The 18,192-nt window shown below is 38.7% G+C and overlaps 1 protein-coding gene across 5 annotated transcripts in view; it reads right to left on the bottom strand.

Annotated features, from left to right (window-relative positions):
- The window catches only part of LOC124721652 (Bardet-Biedl syndrome 2 protein homolog), a 170,057-nt gene that overhangs the window by 134,623 nt on the left and 17,242 nt on the right, over positions 1-18,192 (bottom strand). For 2 of the 5 annotated variants that reach the window (XR_007006367.1, XM_047246719.1), the window contains exons 2-3: positions 13,631-13,739; positions 1,888-2,172 (exon numbers count right to left, since the gene is read on the bottom strand). The exons of 1 other annotated variant lie outside the window; for it this stretch is intronic. The gene's annotated coding sequence lies outside the window, so the exon portion shown is untranslated. The remainder of the gene's footprint in view (positions 1-1,887; positions 2,173-13,630; positions 13,740-18,192) is intronic. 2 more of the 5 variants (XM_047246721.1, XM_047246720.1) reach the window with 2 other exon arrangements.

Consider the following 18,192-nt stretch of genomic DNA (forward strand, 5'->3'; position numbering starts at 1 on the left):
GCAAACCAATGCTAAGGATATTGATTTGTAATTTTGCTGGTCTGTTCTTTTACCCTTCCAACATACCTTAGTCACCTGCACTTTTTTCCAGTTGCTTGGAAACTTTCTGCTGGCTGAGAGATTCCAGTAAATGCAAACTAAGAGACAGAGCAATACCCCAGAATACTCTTTGTAAAACCAAATTGGGGACATTTTTTTCAACTCTTTCAGCTACTTCACTACACCAGTGGTACCTATTACAATGTCCTCCATATGGGAGTCTGTGTAACAGTGAAATGACTGTATGCTTGTACGATCCTCCTCCTCAAATGAAATTTAAAACCGGCTTTCCTTTTGCCATCTTATATTGCCACAACAGACTGATTAATGAATGACTATACAGAAGCCTTTGATCTGCTTAGTGAATGTATGTAGGACAAGAATTTTCTTGGGTTCTTGCAAGATCTTTCACCAAACTATGACAACTGAAGTTGTTGTATGCTTTGCACATTAACCTTTTTACAGATCCATGAATTTCTAATAATTTACAGCTGTCAACATTTCTGCATTATTATTTGAACTTGCAGTACAAAAATCTATATTTTCTCACCATTTCACAAATTTTGTTGTTAAACCATGGTTCGACTTTTCCATCCTGAATCCACTTACTTGGTACATACTTCTCTAGAGTGTGATTTATATTCAGTTTAAACTTTGCCCATAATTCCTCTACACCCATTATATTGGAATTAAATGATGTCCATTCACTGTTTAAGTGGGAAGCAAACAACAGCTTACCTAATATTTCCAGCACAATAACTCTCCTAGCCTTTTTGATGGATTTAACTTTAGTAGCCATGGTCGCTTTGATATCATGATCACTAATCTGTATCTCTATACTGACATTGTTGATAACATCAAGCCTTTTTGTAGCTACAAGGTCCACAATGTTTCCATGGCTTGTGGGTCACTGAACTAGCTGCTCAGGACAGTTTCTGGAGAATATTTTCACAACTACTTCATAAGACAGTCTGTCAGTACCACCTGCAAGGAGTACATAGCTGTCTCAATCTACACTCTGCAGATGAAAGTCGCCTCCAACTTATACTACATGCTTTGGGTATTTCCAGGTCCATGAGCACAGACTTTATTTGAATGAGTCTAAAAGTTTCATGGCTCATAAAAACATCCAATAATTAACTTGCGTTCATCCCCCCTCCCAGGCAGATACAACGAGTGCACACTGGACTTCTTTCCAGTCCTGGACATTATTTCCCTCAGGGGATCCATAATGCACCTGTCATTTAAATTTCTGTGTGCCTGCTAAGACCCTGTTGAAGGAGTGCCCACCTTCCCACTCACAGAGTGAATGGGTGAGGCCAGACAGACAGCCTCCACATCGATACCCTGCCCTGAGCAAAGTGAATGCATTGAAAGTACAGATCATCCTGTTCCTGTTTTACCTGTAGCTGCAGTTGTTTTTGTTGCTGTTCAGTGATATTAAGAAATGCTGCCTCTATCTTTGACATATAATCTTGTCCATACAAACTGTCTACAACTAGATGCTGCTCTGCATTCATAATGTTAATGGTCACTGATATTGCAGCTGTCTTGCACAGATGAGACTAATACCTTATCATCATTTGCTGTAACCACAGCAAATAAATACTTTTATGGTTACAGTATTTACTGGCTATCAAAGAATTAATACAATTTACGTCACCGGATCCACGTATCTGTGAAAAATTAAACTCCACAAGAAAAATAAGTGAAGTAGAAGTAAATGATACAATAACTTCCAAAATTCAATCAACAACACTTGATGTCATGAACAAGTTCAGCATGTTCCTTATGAAAGAAGACATGGTAGGCTCAGATATCTCTAGGAAAAATTTCTGTGTTAATCACCTATAGTCAAATATTGCTGGCAGAATCAAAGCCCCATGGCCAGTATAGCGGGGCGAGTTGATGAATTCAGCAGAGTCCAACAAAGTGGAGTGTTACTGTGAACATAGTTGAGCAGCAGAGGTAGTGATAATATGATGGCACAGTACAGCCGATGAACAGCTTCAGCTGCCAGTCGGAAGAGAAACTGACTTCGAACTGCTCTACAGTTTCTTATATTGCTATCTTCATAGGTCCACTGGTGGTTGATCTGTGTGGTTGGTGGCCGGGCTGTGTAGTTATCATCATCTGCAGCAGAATCATAAAATTTATAATGTACATGACCTCTGCCATCAATGTGTCTTGGTCTATTGGTAGCAAAGATATAAGACTCTGAGACTAAAAGATTGATTTTTGTTACGTTTATGTATCTCTTAAATGACTTGTGCTGTATCATTTCAACAGAAATCATGCACATGAACTATGAAACACAGAATTAGCTAACAACTATCAATCTTTTGTAAATCAGATTTTTGCTGTATGCTACAGAAAGAAAGTCATATGAATAAACCCCAAGCCACAGAAGTCATTTCTAATGTTGTAGATATCAAAACTCGATTAAGCTCTAGACTTCCTTTGTCATTAAAAATTATCAAATATGCCATGTACAGGGTGTCCCACTCAAACCTCCCAGATTTCAAATACCCAGGGAAAGAAAAAATCACAGTAGATACGACAATGAAAACTGCACCACATTGTAGAGCATCTCAAAGAATTAATTTATTTATCATAAATGCACCTCTACATGTGAACCATTTGTGGCAAGAAGAATATCGAGTCTGTATTCAATTTCTTGCCAAGTTCTTTGCAACATTTCCTCTGTTATTGTTGCAATCGCATTAGTGATACGATGTCGCAATGTAGGAATATCATCTACTTTGGTTGCATACACATGGTTCAGCACGAATCCCCACATGAAGAAATCAAGCGGCGTAATGTCGGTGTCGGGTGAACGTGGTGGCCAGGCAATGGGTCCTCCACGTCTGATCCAACAACTGGGAAATTTCCTATCCAGGAACTTGCGAACATCTGTTGACCAATGCAACGGAGTTACAGCTTGTTGAAAAATGATGTTGGGTTGCAAGTCTTGTATCTGAGGGAACACAAACTGCTCCAACATGTCCAGATACACTGACCCATTCACTGTTTGTTCCACAGAGAAGAACAGTCCAACAATCCTGTTGTGCATTAGCCCACACCAGACGTTTAATTTAGGGCTTTCACGAACATGTTGAATGACAATGTGCGGATTTTGTGAACCCCAAATCTGGACATTATGCCTATTGACCCATCCTGATAGATGAAAGGTTGCCTCATCTGAGAATAAACATCTTTCCAGGAAGCTGGCATACATATTAATATGCTGTAGCATATCCGCAGCAAATTGTTGTCAACATGGTTTGTCGTTCGGCGTCAGATGTTGCAGAATTTGCACTTTGTAAGCACACATACGAAGACGCTGGTGAACTGTACGATGCAATGTTGATCAGGGTACATCAAGTTGACAAGATGCTTGATGAATTGACTTATGTGGGCTTCTGAGAAACGTTTGTCTGATGTCCTCCACTGTCTCTTCTCAAACTCCGTAATGTGCACCGCCAGAATGTTGCAGAACACTTCCTGTTGCCGGAAACTTCCTATGTCATTCCTTAATTGTTTGCACATCAGGTGGATCACATTCATACACATGATGATAATTTCTTTGCACAGTAATCGGCGATTTTGTTTCTGCAAACCACACTACTGCTTGTGCGCGCTGCTGTGAAGTTGCCATTTTCACTTCAAGCAACCATGCTGCACTCTGGTGATGATACTTGGCACTTCTGATGCAGGAATATAAATTCTTTGAGATGCTCTACAATGTGGTACATTTTTCATTGTCATTTCTACTGTGGTTTTTCTCTCCTGGGTCCTTGAAATCAGGAAGGTTTTCAGTGGGACACACAAGAAACAATAAATTGTTACGTCAAATGACTGGTCAGTCACAAAAACTATCAGTGAATCTATGGGAGGTCTTTGGCATTTACAAAGCAGGAACAGAAAAGGGAGGTAATGACAGTGGCACATAAAGTGCCCTCCGCCACACACCGTTGGGTGGCTTGCGGAGTATAAATATAGATGTAGATGTGGATGTATAAATGGAACTTTCAAGTCTTCACTACAGTGTAGCTTTGCTACGCTAATAAAGCAGGCTGTATGAGTGATGAATACAACAGCATATGCTGACTGTTCCTATCACCTATGACATTTGTCTCAAATAATCACAAGGACAAATATGTCAGTAACATATATGCTGTAAAGAGTTAAATCATGCAAGAACACCAATGTTTCATTCCAATGCCTCTTTCTGACAATACACAAATATGATAAGCAAGCAAGTTGTGGAAGATACAACCACCACCTGATTGAAATCCACAAACTATCTGTAATAGTTGTGCAACGAGATAGGTAAACAATTTAATTTGCAATGTAACCACCTGACTAGCAACTAAACATTAATTGTGCATTACAAGCAAAAACCAGCGAAACAAATCAAAATCTCTAACTGGAGTTCGATGCATAATTTTTGTTCACATAGGGCACACAACTGAAGAATATGGAAAATCAGTAATTTCAATTTCCATAACTGAAAGATACAGTCAAATTTTGCTGGTTTAACTAATTAATGAGCCATGTACAGACAAGGAACTTTCCAAAATCAATTTACTGCTGTTACAAATTGATGTCAATTGAAGAAATATTAAAATTTCTTTGCGAAATATGCAACATATGCAGAATACAGTTATGCCTAACAGATCATCTAGAAAACTACAGCAGAATGGATAAGGAAATGCCAACATTTTCCACACAATCATAGGAAAATAATCATATAAACAAAGTATCTGAATGAGTTAAAATTTCATAAATGGTAGAGTTAAAGAACTGTCCAAGAGTAGCAACACTCCCACATCTCAGTAATTTCAGGTTTATTTAGTAACCAGGGTAGCAGTCGGCTCCAACCCTGGGTTAGCATTGGTGTCTTCTCCACACCAGTTGCCACTGTGTCACATTCTGCACAGTTCCTAAATAAACCCAGACTTAATGAAAAAAGAAAAAAATCCGTACCAGGATGAACAATGATGAGGTACACTGGTAATTATGGAACTGTAAAGAACCTGCACGCTTGATGCACTACGAGGAGCTGCCACAAGAAGGTAATCAGTGGCTCCCCTGCTTCAACACAAAGACTGGGTATGGACTGCAGACTGATCTGTTACTGTTTGGTGATGTCCCCAGATGTGTTAATCCATCAAGTTTCAGATGTGAATCGAGGACAGCAATATTTCTTCTCATAATTTGGTTGATAATCATACAGCCATCTCCATGGTGAGACAGAGACTGAATCAAAACCACTTGACACATTAATATCTGTGGTTTAAATGTGAGCATGCCAGAAATAAGGAAGTTGGCACAAGAGTGTCAGTGACAGATAGGATTTTATTTGTCTAAGAATACTATCTAACAAGTGCCGAGTAGGCAAATCCACAGCACTTATGAACTATATGGTTAATTATTGGAATTGATGGCATGCATCTGAATGCCAGAGCATGGACTCAGAACAATAATTCTTATGAGAGAGCACAGACATGAATTACTGATTTCCATGAATTGTTGAGCTGGAAACCCTCATCTCAGTTGAGCAAGTTGTCTGTTAATTGTATTTCCACACTAGATCAGAATAGGATGAGGCATTAGCCAGTATCTTGGCTTTCCAATAGTCTATGAAATTACCAGAGGAAACTTAAGGTTCAAACACTACAAATTTATTGGTCCACAGAAGGTGGGCGAGTGTCTGGTGTTCAATGCACCATTCTTGTACAGTACGCATTGTTTCTCCTATGTAACTTTTATCATACTGACAAGAAATTTCATAAACATCTGTCTTCTGTAAAAGGACATCCCAAAAGAGCTGGCATCCTGGCCGGTGGGTGGAGGATCATACCTACTTTATGCTGCTTCAGTATTCTGGCAATTTTTAAACAATCTTTTTCCACATATGGTAGAAAGTCTGTAAAATTTCTCTCTCTTCCCTCTCATTCTTTCTTTGGTTGGCATGGTGTTTTCATCAGCACAGCTCTCTTAATCTGACGTTTTGTAAATACACTTTTACTGAGTATCTCTTCGAAGTGTACCAACTCTTCCTGCAAGGTGACCACAAAGAAATGATTCAAAAATTTTCTGATATTCCCAGGTTTTCCATTAAAGTTTGTAATACTTCCCCTGATTCTGAAATTTTATTTGTATTATGAAGACAAAGTTTCAATTGTTTTCTAACTGTCAATAATAAAATCTGATACAAAACTCACAAAAATTAAGAAGACATGTTCCACTACATTTGTTTAACCCTTTCACGGGCCGGGGGGGGGAATATACTTCCAACTAAATGTATTTCTTTACAGCAGTTGAGGGATTATGTTTTACCATCACTGTACACTCCTGGAATCTAGTGGTAGTCCGCTGCACCAGCTGTAGTTTCTCTTTGTTGTGAAATTTAGCCTTCAGAACTGTGGGAAGTATCTATCCCACCAAACAGCGGTGTTTTAATGATTATACGGATGTATGGTCACCACCAAAGTAGTTTCTGGAAGTGGCTTGGGAAGTATATTTACAACAAAATTAATCTGTCATTTGTGGTCCTTGGGAAGCACACTTACCAAAAACTTATGGGATATCCTAAATCTTTTGGCAATACATCTCTGAAAAATTTATGATTACATTTGGTCCATCAACTGTGATTTGTAAAATTTCATGAAGGTATATAAGAAGAAGAAGCATTTTCTTGAATGACGGAGGGAGGTCAAAAACTCTTGTATGACACAGAAAAGTAAAAAACTTCATTTTTTTTCATGGCTCCACAATCTGACATTTATATCCATTTGAGTTTATTGACAAACTTTACTGAGTGACTTATCAAATCCTATAACAAAATGATTACAAGAAGTTATAGAATCCCTCAGTCTACCTTTATTATAAAGCGTAATCTCATAAAGAATTGAGTATGCAATTTTACTTTGCTGCAGTACAATTCTTCTGGCTGGTTCACTATTGTTGACATCTTTTTAAGAAAGTGTGTGTTACTTCCAAAACTTCAAACCTGTCAATCAACCAATAGCTTTGAAAGTGTGCTGACATGCTAAATGCAACAGCCAGAAATTTAAAACAAAATAAAATATTTAATGATTTGTCATTCTTACTATTACGATATTTACCCGACAATATAAACGACACACTCCTTTCGGGTGCTGCGAGTTGTGCTGTTGTGTGTACTTGCTGCCTAGATTCCAACTAGACTGAACTATTGTTACTTTCATGCCACTATTTACAGCAGAGTTTGACTCCCGATACCCACCATGCCCTTGCTGGTCTTTTGTTTTTCAGAGTCCACACTGAAATTCGATGAAACTTAAATCATCACATCTTTCGCCAGCTCGGGTGGACGTGATGGCTAGCGAGATCTTAATGAATTGAGTGCTGCATCCCAAGCCTTATTTGAGTTGACCCTCTGTTCTGATTTGTGAGGTTTTCACACATCATCACTTTGAAAGAATCCTTAATTATGTCATCCAGGAAATTCGGCATTTCCACCACAGTAATAGTCTCTTCTTATTTAATTTCAGGCATTTCCACCACAGTAATAGTCTCTTCTTATTTAATTTCATGATTATATTCAATGTACTGCTCGGCAACATCTGCTTTGCTTTGTTGTTTAGTCGTGTGTGTCACTGATATTCCTTGCATCTCTCCTTGACTGCTCTAATAGAAATATGTGGAGACTCTATTGCGGTGCAACTGCCACATTTCTGGGACAGTGTAATTAAGGAATCTATCGAAATAAAGATGTATGAAAAACCTAATAAATCAGGACTCAGGTTTCATTTTAAACAAGGCTTAGGGTCTGGCACTCAATTTATTAAGATCTCACCAGCAGTACCACCCACCAGAGCAGGGAAACACTGACAGAGCATGTGTTTTGAGAAATATCAGTGCAGGCTCTGATAAACAAAAGAGTATCAAAGGGCACAGTGGCCAATATGAGTCAAACTCTACTGTAAATAGCACGAGACCATGAATGGTTTTCAGTCTAGTCGGAGTCCAGGCAACAAGTACACATAAAAGCACAACATGTAGCACCTGAATAAGCTGACTGGATTGGTTGTTGAAATATTGTGCATAAAATGGGAACAACTTGGTTGAACTCCTGGAAACACACCATTAATCTGACTGGTTCTGCTGGTATTTCATATTGGTGGCTTCCTTTCTATGATTGCTCCATGTGGTAACTGGATTCATAGTGATATGTGGTGGTGGTGGTGGTGATAAGGTTGTGGATACACAACAGCAAGGTCTTTAGTACCCACACAAAAATGTAATGAGACATGTGGGGAGGAAGACTGTAAAATTACTAAAATGAGAACTGTGAATAAAAACGTAAAGAAAGTCCTAATCACTTACACACAACACTAAAACAAAAACAAACACACACACACACACACACACACACACACACACACACACACACACACACACAAAAAAAAAAAAAAAAAAAAAAAAAAAAAAATCAGGCTGTCTGATCTAACGCATGGTAAAAATGGAAAAAGCTAAGAAAAAAAATAAAAGAAGACAGCAGTTACTTGTGGCTGGCTGATTGCCAGAATAAAAGAGGCCAAGCCAGCAAATCTGTAACACACTAAAATCTCCAGCGTAAAAGCTTAGGGCAGTGTCCAGACATATCAAAAAATTTTAAAAGCACACTCACCTCGTCATTAGATAAAATAGAAGACAGATCCCCAGGTCCTAGTGCCGGAGTAAAAAGCCACATGTTAGGGGATAGTGCTCAACGATGAGCACAACTTGCCGGAGCAGCCGGCATGAGATCGCCACAGCTTATTGTCTGTCACTGTGTGCCACTCCTCCTCAGAACAATATGGAGCTGCAACCCACCAGTGAAATGACAGCCTGTGGCAGAATGGTGAATTCTGATACATTATGTTCCCTGCAGACCTCCTTGGCATCTTTGTGAGCTTGTTCATTTCCCCGAATTCCCACATGCCCTGGTACACAGCAGAATGACACCTTCTTCCCCCACTGCTGTATGAGCTGGGCCAATTTCTCTGCTGGGTACATGTGCTGCAATGATTTTAAAGCACTAAATGAATCAGAATAGATGAGAAACTGTTTTCCCTGAAGACATTTCAACTGTTCCAATGCCATCAGGATCAAATGAAGCTCTGTAGAAAAGACAGTGTAGGTGTGGGGAAGGTGAATCCCGAATACATGTTCAGGGAATACAACTGAATAACCAAGGAAGTCCCCTCATTGTAAGTCCTCTGTGTACCTTACTGTACAACCATGATGCCTATCTAAAATTATAAACAGAGATTAAAATGTAAAAGTGGGAGTGCACTCTTTCTGAAAATTCATTAAGTCTACAATAGTTCCAGGCCAAGGCGGAAATCTGCTCCAACCTTGGTGTAAAACATTAAAGCCAGCCACACCTGTCACTGAAGGGCAATCTTTCATGTGAATCCCATAGCACCTAGCTGCTAAGTGTCAAGTAGGGAACAGCATTTCTTGGTGGCCAAGCAGTAGTATGGTATGCAGGTGTGTATGTATTTTACAGGCTTGTGGCACCATGAGGAGTCATCGCCAGATGTGAAGCGACAGCTCACCAGTCTCAACACAGAGGCTCAGCATGGAGCTGGTCTGAAAGGCCTCAGTAGCCAGCCTAAATCCTTCATGATTCACCATGACCAACATCTTTAAACAAGATGGTCCTGCAGACCCATACACCATGCACCCATAATCGAGGGCTCTGTACAACTGGAGGAGGCAAATTCTGGCTGATCCCCATGAATTGTGGCTAAGACATTTTAAAATGCTTAGTGCATTCAAGGGGTGTCTTTTCAGGTCCCTAAGGTGTGGCAACCACATAAGTTTCAAGCCAAATGTGACGCCCAGAAACCTCACCGTGTCTTTAAAATTAAGGACAGTGTCCCTCATCAACAACTGAAAAAAGCGTAAAACCAAACTAGAACAGTTAAAAAGGATGCACACAAACTTTTCAGTAGAGAATTTAACACCTTTCTTCTCGGCCCATTCATCCAGCCGGCGAAGAGTCAGTTGCAACTGACAAGTTATTGTTGCAAGGCTTGAAAAGGAACAAAAGACAAGAGAAGTCGAGAACAAAAACAGAACACTGCAAAGGATATTTAAAAACAGATGTGATACTATCAATAGTTACTGCTAAGACAGTCACCCCTCAAACATTACCTTGAGGGACACTGTTCTCCTGCTCAAAGGGGTCACAGAGGATGACACTAGCTCATGTCTCAAATAGTGTGATGAGAGGAAGGACCACATAAATATAAGGATACATCCTCAGAAACCACATTCATGAAGCAGCCCACAAATAATAGGCTGCCAAGTAGTACCATGGGCCTTCTTGATGTCAAAAAATACACCCAGAAGGTGGATGAGGCACTCAATGGTTCCATCACACACACTTCTTAGTCTGTAGTGCCCACAGAAGTGTCATTATATCCGTCTGATAAAACTAGTGTTGAGTGGTCTGACAGCTTTCATGTTTTCTGCTTTTTATTCTGTGCTTAATTTTTGGGGATAAAGGTGGGGGTGTAACTATTGAACAAATCCTAGAGTACTTGTCTTTGTCTGTTGTTCACATAAGTGCGGTTTGCTGTTCACTATTCGTAAGTAGTGGCTTCATTAGCTTCTTGGAGCAGGTAATTTGTTTCATACATACTGCACTTCTAAAAGCGCACTTGCAGGTACACTTTTCCTTTTTTCAATATTTGTATAGTCTGTGTCAGTAAAGTAACTTTTTGTGGTAACTTTTTCACTTTGTTTGCACGTAACTTGGTCATTTCCTGAATCTTTTTCTCCTACAAGGAAACAAGAAAATCCCAGTTTCAGATAGCACAGTTCCCATAACACTTGAGGGGGGAGCTGAACATGCAGCAGCAAGCTCATGCACAGCTTTTTCACAATTTCAACAAGTTGTCTGACCAGCATAGTGCACCAGAAATGCTGACATTTTAAGCACCTTACTGGCTTTGATATGTATGGCCAGACTCTTAAATAAACAAACCCTGTTTTGATATATTCAAGAACAACAGACATATTAAAAATAAAAATAAATGCAGTTGGCTTTTGCAATAAGTCATTGATATGGTGGGGAGGTGGTGTGAAACACATCACATTACTATAAAACATGCCTTTGAAAGCAAAGGCACAAGAGCCTTCCCTATAACAATAGACCCATATGGGTCCTGAATCAATCTTGGTTCCACTGTTGTGGCACAGCCACCTGACTGATGAGTTTTGTCTTTGTCTGCTCCCCCCCCCCTTTTTTTCTAGCCAAGATTGTAACAATGTGGCAGCAGAGGGGGCTGGTTGATTTGCTTCAGCGGACTTCACATTTCATTACTTTTGTGAACAGGCCCTCATCAGACTAGACAGAGAACATTAACATAGGATAGTCTGATGGCTTTTGATACACAGTTTATCTGTTTGGTGTTTTTCTTCCTATGTCAGTGCTGGCGGTAAGACATTTCAGTACACTGCTTTTTGGATATTTTGCTGCTCTCTGTTATATGAGATGGTATTTTATTTATTTAACCAATCAATGGGCCAAAATATAACACACAGCATACATAACATGCTTTAAGAGGATAAGATAGGAGTAGTACAGAGATAGGACAGGTGGTATAGTTTATCAGAAACTATTAGGTTTCAAACATGAATGTCTTTATGGAGCAGAGAGTTTAATTTCAAACAGAAAGAGGGATATTGAAGAAATTCAAAAGAAAGGCAGAAAGATTATTAGGAAAATATTATGCCCCAAAATTACTGATGGAGAAACTTATAGGTTGAGAAGTAGTAAGGAAATAGAAGAATACACAGACATACATGGTGACATGAGAAAATGAAGACATTAAAAGAATGGCCCCCACTACGTTGATAAAACAAATAGAAGAATTCTACAAAAACAGAAGTAAGGCCAAAACTGAGCCAATTAAATGGATCAGTGTGATTAAGGGGGATCTTAAAGTAGCCAGTATAACTAGGGCAGATGTTACAGATAGAAAAACTTTCAGGCAAAAGACATTCGCTTGACAAGTTGGTCAGAGGGAAATTAGAAAATGATGAAAGAAGGAGACTTCATTGTGTAAGGATGAAAGAAATTTGGACACAAAGGAAGGCCAACCATCAAAAGTGACACTGATGGATTGTGCCTCGCATGGTCCTATTGGGCCATTCATGAATAATAGTAGTAATAATAATAATAATAATAATAATAATAATAATAATAATAATAATGTTTCTTACATCAGTCATCTCTTCATCAGATAATTCTTATGTCAGTTCACAAAATATTGAGGCCAACTTAAGAGAATTGTCCTTTTCAACAATAATTGAGTATTTCCCTAACTTTTTTTCACTAAATAAGCTTTTCAATATGAGTAACTGCTGACTTCTCCATAAGCAACTCCACATTCCAAATTCATGTCAATAACTTTAGGCTTATAGTTACACATGCTATACTTTTTTAAATAGAAGGGTGACACCACATCAAATGCCACTTTTTCTCTTTTTAATTACAGTATGTATACACCCCTTTACAATTGATCCTTAACATCAGGAAGGAGGAATGTCAAACTCTTAGGTGCCTGGGAATAGTTTCAACAGCCCATCCAACACACTGCAGGATTTTTTGTAGAGAGAGAGAGAGAGAGAGAGAGAGAGAGAGAGACTTAGTTTCACCTTCCCTGGACAAGCTTAACAACTGATTTGTAACACAGGTCCCAGAGGTTACCTACAGAAGAGTTTTGCTGTCCATGCTACTGGCACACAGCATGTCTTGAAGAAGGGGGGAGGGGGTCCACCACCTATGCTATCTAGGTAACTAAGCCAAGATCACCATTTTCTGTAATGCACAATGTTTGATCATCACACTGAATGATCTGTAAGGTGGTCGCTGAAGCACACTGGAGTTTATGGTTATAGGAATACTGCCTGAGCTCTCCAGCCTCTAGATCAGAAACCTCCACAGGACCATCAAACAGCACTCTGCCAAGAAAAGCCTACTTGCAATATGACTTGTGGGTTACTGAATGCTACAGATATGGCAAGTATTATCTTCATTAGAGACTCAGCACAGGTCCAACTAGACAAGGATGGTAGTGCAAACTGACCATGCGATCTTAATGAGACCATCATGGCGTTTACCTGAAGTGATTTAGAAAAATCGTGAAAATTCAAAATTATTGTGAACGGAAGGAAATTTCAGCCATGTTCATTCAGAATATGAGCCCATGGCCTCAACCACAGCTACACCTGGCTTGATAACAGGTGGAGAATTGTAACAAAATCATTGTACATGGTTTACTGCATGACCTTTCTAAAGTATAAGGTTACAAATCAGAAACACACTTTCAGACAAACTTACAAATGGAATGTAAGCGAACTTTCACTATGATACACATAATCTGGCACCTGCTTATCAAACATACAACCAAAATGTTGGCAAATCCCAAATTGATAACATGCAGCAATCAGAATACTTTCTGAAGCGTATAACTGCACACTTACTTATCTATAACTATCAATGAGACAACAATGTATTAACAGCATTTAAATATAAACTCACATAAATAAGATAGTGGATGACCATCACCACTCTTTATGCTTCACAACTGGAATGGAACACAGTGGTGGTATAAACGGTCTCCATAATCATGAAGACCACCAAATTAAATCTGAAATGTGAAAGACGTGTGGAATTTAACACTTCTGCACTGAGCGAAATACTGCAACAATTCCAATAAAAAATTTACAAATTAAGATTACCCAAATATTTACACTCTCTCTCTCTCTCTCTCTCTCTCTCTCTCTCTCTCTCTCTCTCTCTCTCTCTCTCTACAGGGCCATTCCATATCAAACCACAAACTGAAAAACACTTATATCACATTTCTCCAATCTGCTGAGAACCTAGTTTTGGTCTTAAAATATTCCTAGGGTTATAAGCGTTCTAATAAAATCAAAATATTAATGGGTTTTCTGTGAATGGATACAGAAATAAATCAGAAACCAAATAACTTTTTACTGTGATGAAAAAACAAGTCATTCTAAGTAAGTTCAGTCATATCTGACACCCACTGCCTCAGATGCAGAGGTCTCAAATTAGCATATTTAAATATCAATTATTCTAGACAGACAAATTAATCTTAAGTGTGAAAAATTTATTTCATTTTATTAACTAACTGATTTTTGAATGAATGTAATGTGTCACATTTATCCGTGCAGCTAACCACCAGCTCACAGCGATAAAGCATTCTGTGTGATTGCAGTAGCATGATTGAAACTTGTAAATAAATGAAAACATTGCAACATCACTGTCATCAGTTGATGAACATAACTGGCAAGCAACAATCAGTCCATTTGACCTCAGTTGCTCCTTATCTTTCTGTGAGACAAGTCATATTTGTTTGTGGTGCAGCCATTTATCATTCCGTTTATAACATAGTGCATTTTTAATCAAAGTAGTGCTCATCAGAGGGTAGAATGTCAGATCTCTTAGGTTAGAAAATTTAAAAAGGGAAATGGACAGGTTAAAATTAGATATAGTGGGAATTAGTGAAGTTCGGTGGTAGGATGAACAAGACTTCTGGTCAGGTGACTACAGGGTTATAAATACAAAATCAAATAGGAGTAACGCAGCAGTTGGTTCAATAATGAATAAAAAAATAGGAACACGGATAAGCTACTATGAACAGCATAGTGGATGCATTATTGTAGCCAAGATAGACACAAAGCCCACACCTACCACAGTAGTACAAGTTTATATGCCAACTAGCTCTGCAGATGATGAAGAGATTGAAGAAATGTATGATGTGATAAAAGAAATTATTCAGATAGTTAAGGGAGGTGAAAATTTAATAGTCATGGGGAACTGGAATTCAACAGTAGGAAAAGGAAGACAAGGAAAAGTAGTGGGTCAATATGGACTGAGGGTAAGGAATGAAAGAGGAAGCCGGCTGGTAGAATTCTGCACAAAGCACAACCTAGTCACAGCTAACACTTGGTTTAAGAATCATGAAAGAAGGTCGTATATGTGGAAGAGGCCTGGAGACACTGGAAGGTTTCAGACAGATTATATAATGGTAAGACAGAGATTTAGGAACCAGATTTTAAATTGTAAAACATTTCCAGGGGCAGATGTGGACTCTGACCACAATTTACTGGTAATGAACTGCAGATTAAAACTGAAGAAACTGCAAAAAGGTGGGAATTTATTGAGATGGGGCTTGGATAAACTGAAAGAACCAGAGGCTGTACAGAGTTTCATAGAGAGCATTGGGGAACGATTGACAGGAACAGGAAAAAGAAATGCAGTAGGAGAAGAATGGGTAGCTTTGACAGATGAAATAGTGAAGGCAGCAGAGGATCAAGTAGGTAAAAAGGTGAGGGCTAGTAGAAATCCTTAGTTAACAAGAGATATTGAATTTAATTGATGAAAGGAGAAAATATAAAAATGCAGTAAATGAAGCAGGTGAAAAGGAATACAAACGTCTCAAAAATGAGATCGACAGGAAGTGCAAAATGGCTAAGCAGGCATGGCTAGAGGACAAACGCAAGGATGTGGAGGCATATATCATTAGGGATAAGATAGATACTGCCTCCAGGAAAATTAAAGATATCCTTGGAGAAAAGAGAACCACTTGCATGAATATCAAGAGCTCAGATGGAAAACCAGTCCTATGCAAAGAAGGAAAAGCAGAAAAGTGAAAGGAGTATATAGAGGGTCTGCACAAGCAATGTACTTGATGGTAATATTATGGAAACTGAAGAAGACATAGATGAAGATGCAAGTCAAAATAAGGTGCCAGGAGTAGACACCAGAACTCCTCACAGCCTCAGGAGAGCCAGCCGTAACAAAACTCTACCATCTGGTAAGCAAGATGTATGAGACAGGTGAAATACCCTCAGACTTCAAGAAGAATATAATAATTCCAATTCCAAAGAAAGCAGGTTTTGACAGGTGTGAAAGTTACTGAACTATCAGTTTAATATGTCACGGCTGAAAAATACTAACCCAAATTCAGTACCGAAAACCTCGGGGAAGATCAGTTTGGATTCCGTAGAAATGTTGGAACACGTGAGGCAATACTGACCCTACGACTTATCTCAGAAGATGGATTAAGGAAAGGCAAACCTACGTTCCTAGCATTTGTAGACTTAGAGAAAGCTTTTGACAATGTTGACTGGGATACTCTCCTTCAAATTCTGAAGGTGGTAGGGGTAAAATACAGGGAGTGAAAGGCTATTTACAAGTTGTACAGAAACCAGATGGCAGTTATAAGAGTCGAAGGACATCAAAGGGGAGCTTTGGTTGAGAAGGGTGTGAGACAGGGTTGTATCCTATCCCCGATCCGGTGTTATTCAATCTGTATCTTGATCAACCAGTAGAGAAAACAAAAGAAAAATTTGGAGTAGGAATTAAAATCCACGGAGAAGAAATAAAAACTTTGAGGTTTGCCAATGACATTGTAATTCTGTCAGAGACAGCAAAGGACCTGAAAGAGCAGCTGAATGGAATGGACAGTGTCTTGAAAGGAAGATATAAGATGAACATCAACCAGAGTAAAACGAGGGTAATGGAATGTAGTCAAATTAAATCAGGTGATGCTGTGAGAATTACATTAGGAAATGAGACATTTATAGTAGACATGTTTTGCTATTTGGGGAGCTAAATAAATAACTGATGATAATTGAAGTAGAGAGGATATAAAATGTAGACTGGCTATGGCAAGGAAAGTGTTTCTGAAGAAAAGAAATTTGTTAACATTGAGTGTAGATTTAAGTGTCAGGAAGTCATTTCTGAAAGTATTTGTATGGAGTGTAGCCATGTATGGAAGTGAAACATGGATGATAAATAGTTTAGACAAGAAGATAATAGAAGGTTTCGAAATGTGGAGCTACAGAAGAATGTTGAAGACTAGATGGGTAGGTCATGTGACTAATGACGAGGTACTGAACAAAGTTGGGGAGAAGAGGAATTTATGGTGCAGCTTGACTAGAAGAAGGGATTGATAGGTAGGACACGTTCTGAGGCATCACGGGATCACCAATTTAGTACTGGAGGGAAGCATGCAGGGTAAAAATCGTAGAGGGAGACCAAGAGATGAAAACAGTAAGCAGATTCAGAAGGATGTCGGTTGCAGTAGTTACTCAGAGATGAAGAAGCTTGCACAGGTTAGAACAGCATGGAGAGTTGCAAAGAACCAGTCTCTGGACTGAAGATACAAGAACACAGTGTTCATTTACTTACAATGGAAAATATGAATTCATGTAGTGTCAGACAATTACTTACAACGCCACGTCATTTGATGACCTACACCTCAGCAAAAATTCTTCAAAAATTTTTAGAACTAAGTGAAGACCAACAAGATTTGGTCATGTTGTGGTCCAATACAAATTTCCCAGATGACAAAGAAAGAACTATAAGTGGACATCACAGATATTATTACTTAAATGGTTTTTGAAAGCCATCAAAGAACATGTTGCGATTCTTTCAAAATACATGGGCAGAAAGTTAAAACATCTTTGAGGTCTGTGAGTTTGGCATTGTCTAAATCATTAAGTGAGAGGAGAATTTATGTCAAACAAAGAAAAAGCTTTGTACAACATGTCTTAAGATTTGTGAACAAAAAACTGAAATCAGCGATGGAAATGAAAGTGCTGCCAGTGACCCGGAGGTGACAGTTCATGAGTCAGTGCTAAAAAGTGAAAATAATAAGGACAAATATACAAATTAAGTTGATTTGGGGTGCTCTCCCTTAAAACTCTAAATCACAGCAATGTCTCGTATGGCAAACAGATGCCAGAAAAAGGGAAGCATGCTTTGGAAGAAAATCTGTACCAGACACTGGATTGCAGCATTGAAATTTCTGACTGTAGGGTGGATAAAATGGATGATGAAATTGTTAAGAAAGATTTTGATGCCATGATATTGTTAATGAAAGAAGAAGTAGCTGGTGTAAGGAAATCTGAAGTAATTCAAGTTTTAACTATAGCTCCTGCCTCTTGGTCAAAAGAAAAAATATCAAAATTCAATGTTAGTGTGTATGCAGCTCGACAGGCACGGACACTGAAAATAGAGATGGGTATTTTATCAATTCCTAAGCCAAACTGAGGTAAAATGATGATTGA

The sequence above is a fragment of the Schistocerca piceifrons genome, chromosome X (assembly GCF_021461385.2).
Source record: "Schistocerca piceifrons isolate TAMUIC-IGC-003096 chromosome X, iqSchPice1.1, whole genome shotgun sequence".
Taxonomy (NCBI): Eukaryota; Metazoa; Arthropoda; class Insecta; order Orthoptera; family Acrididae; genus Schistocerca; species Schistocerca piceifrons.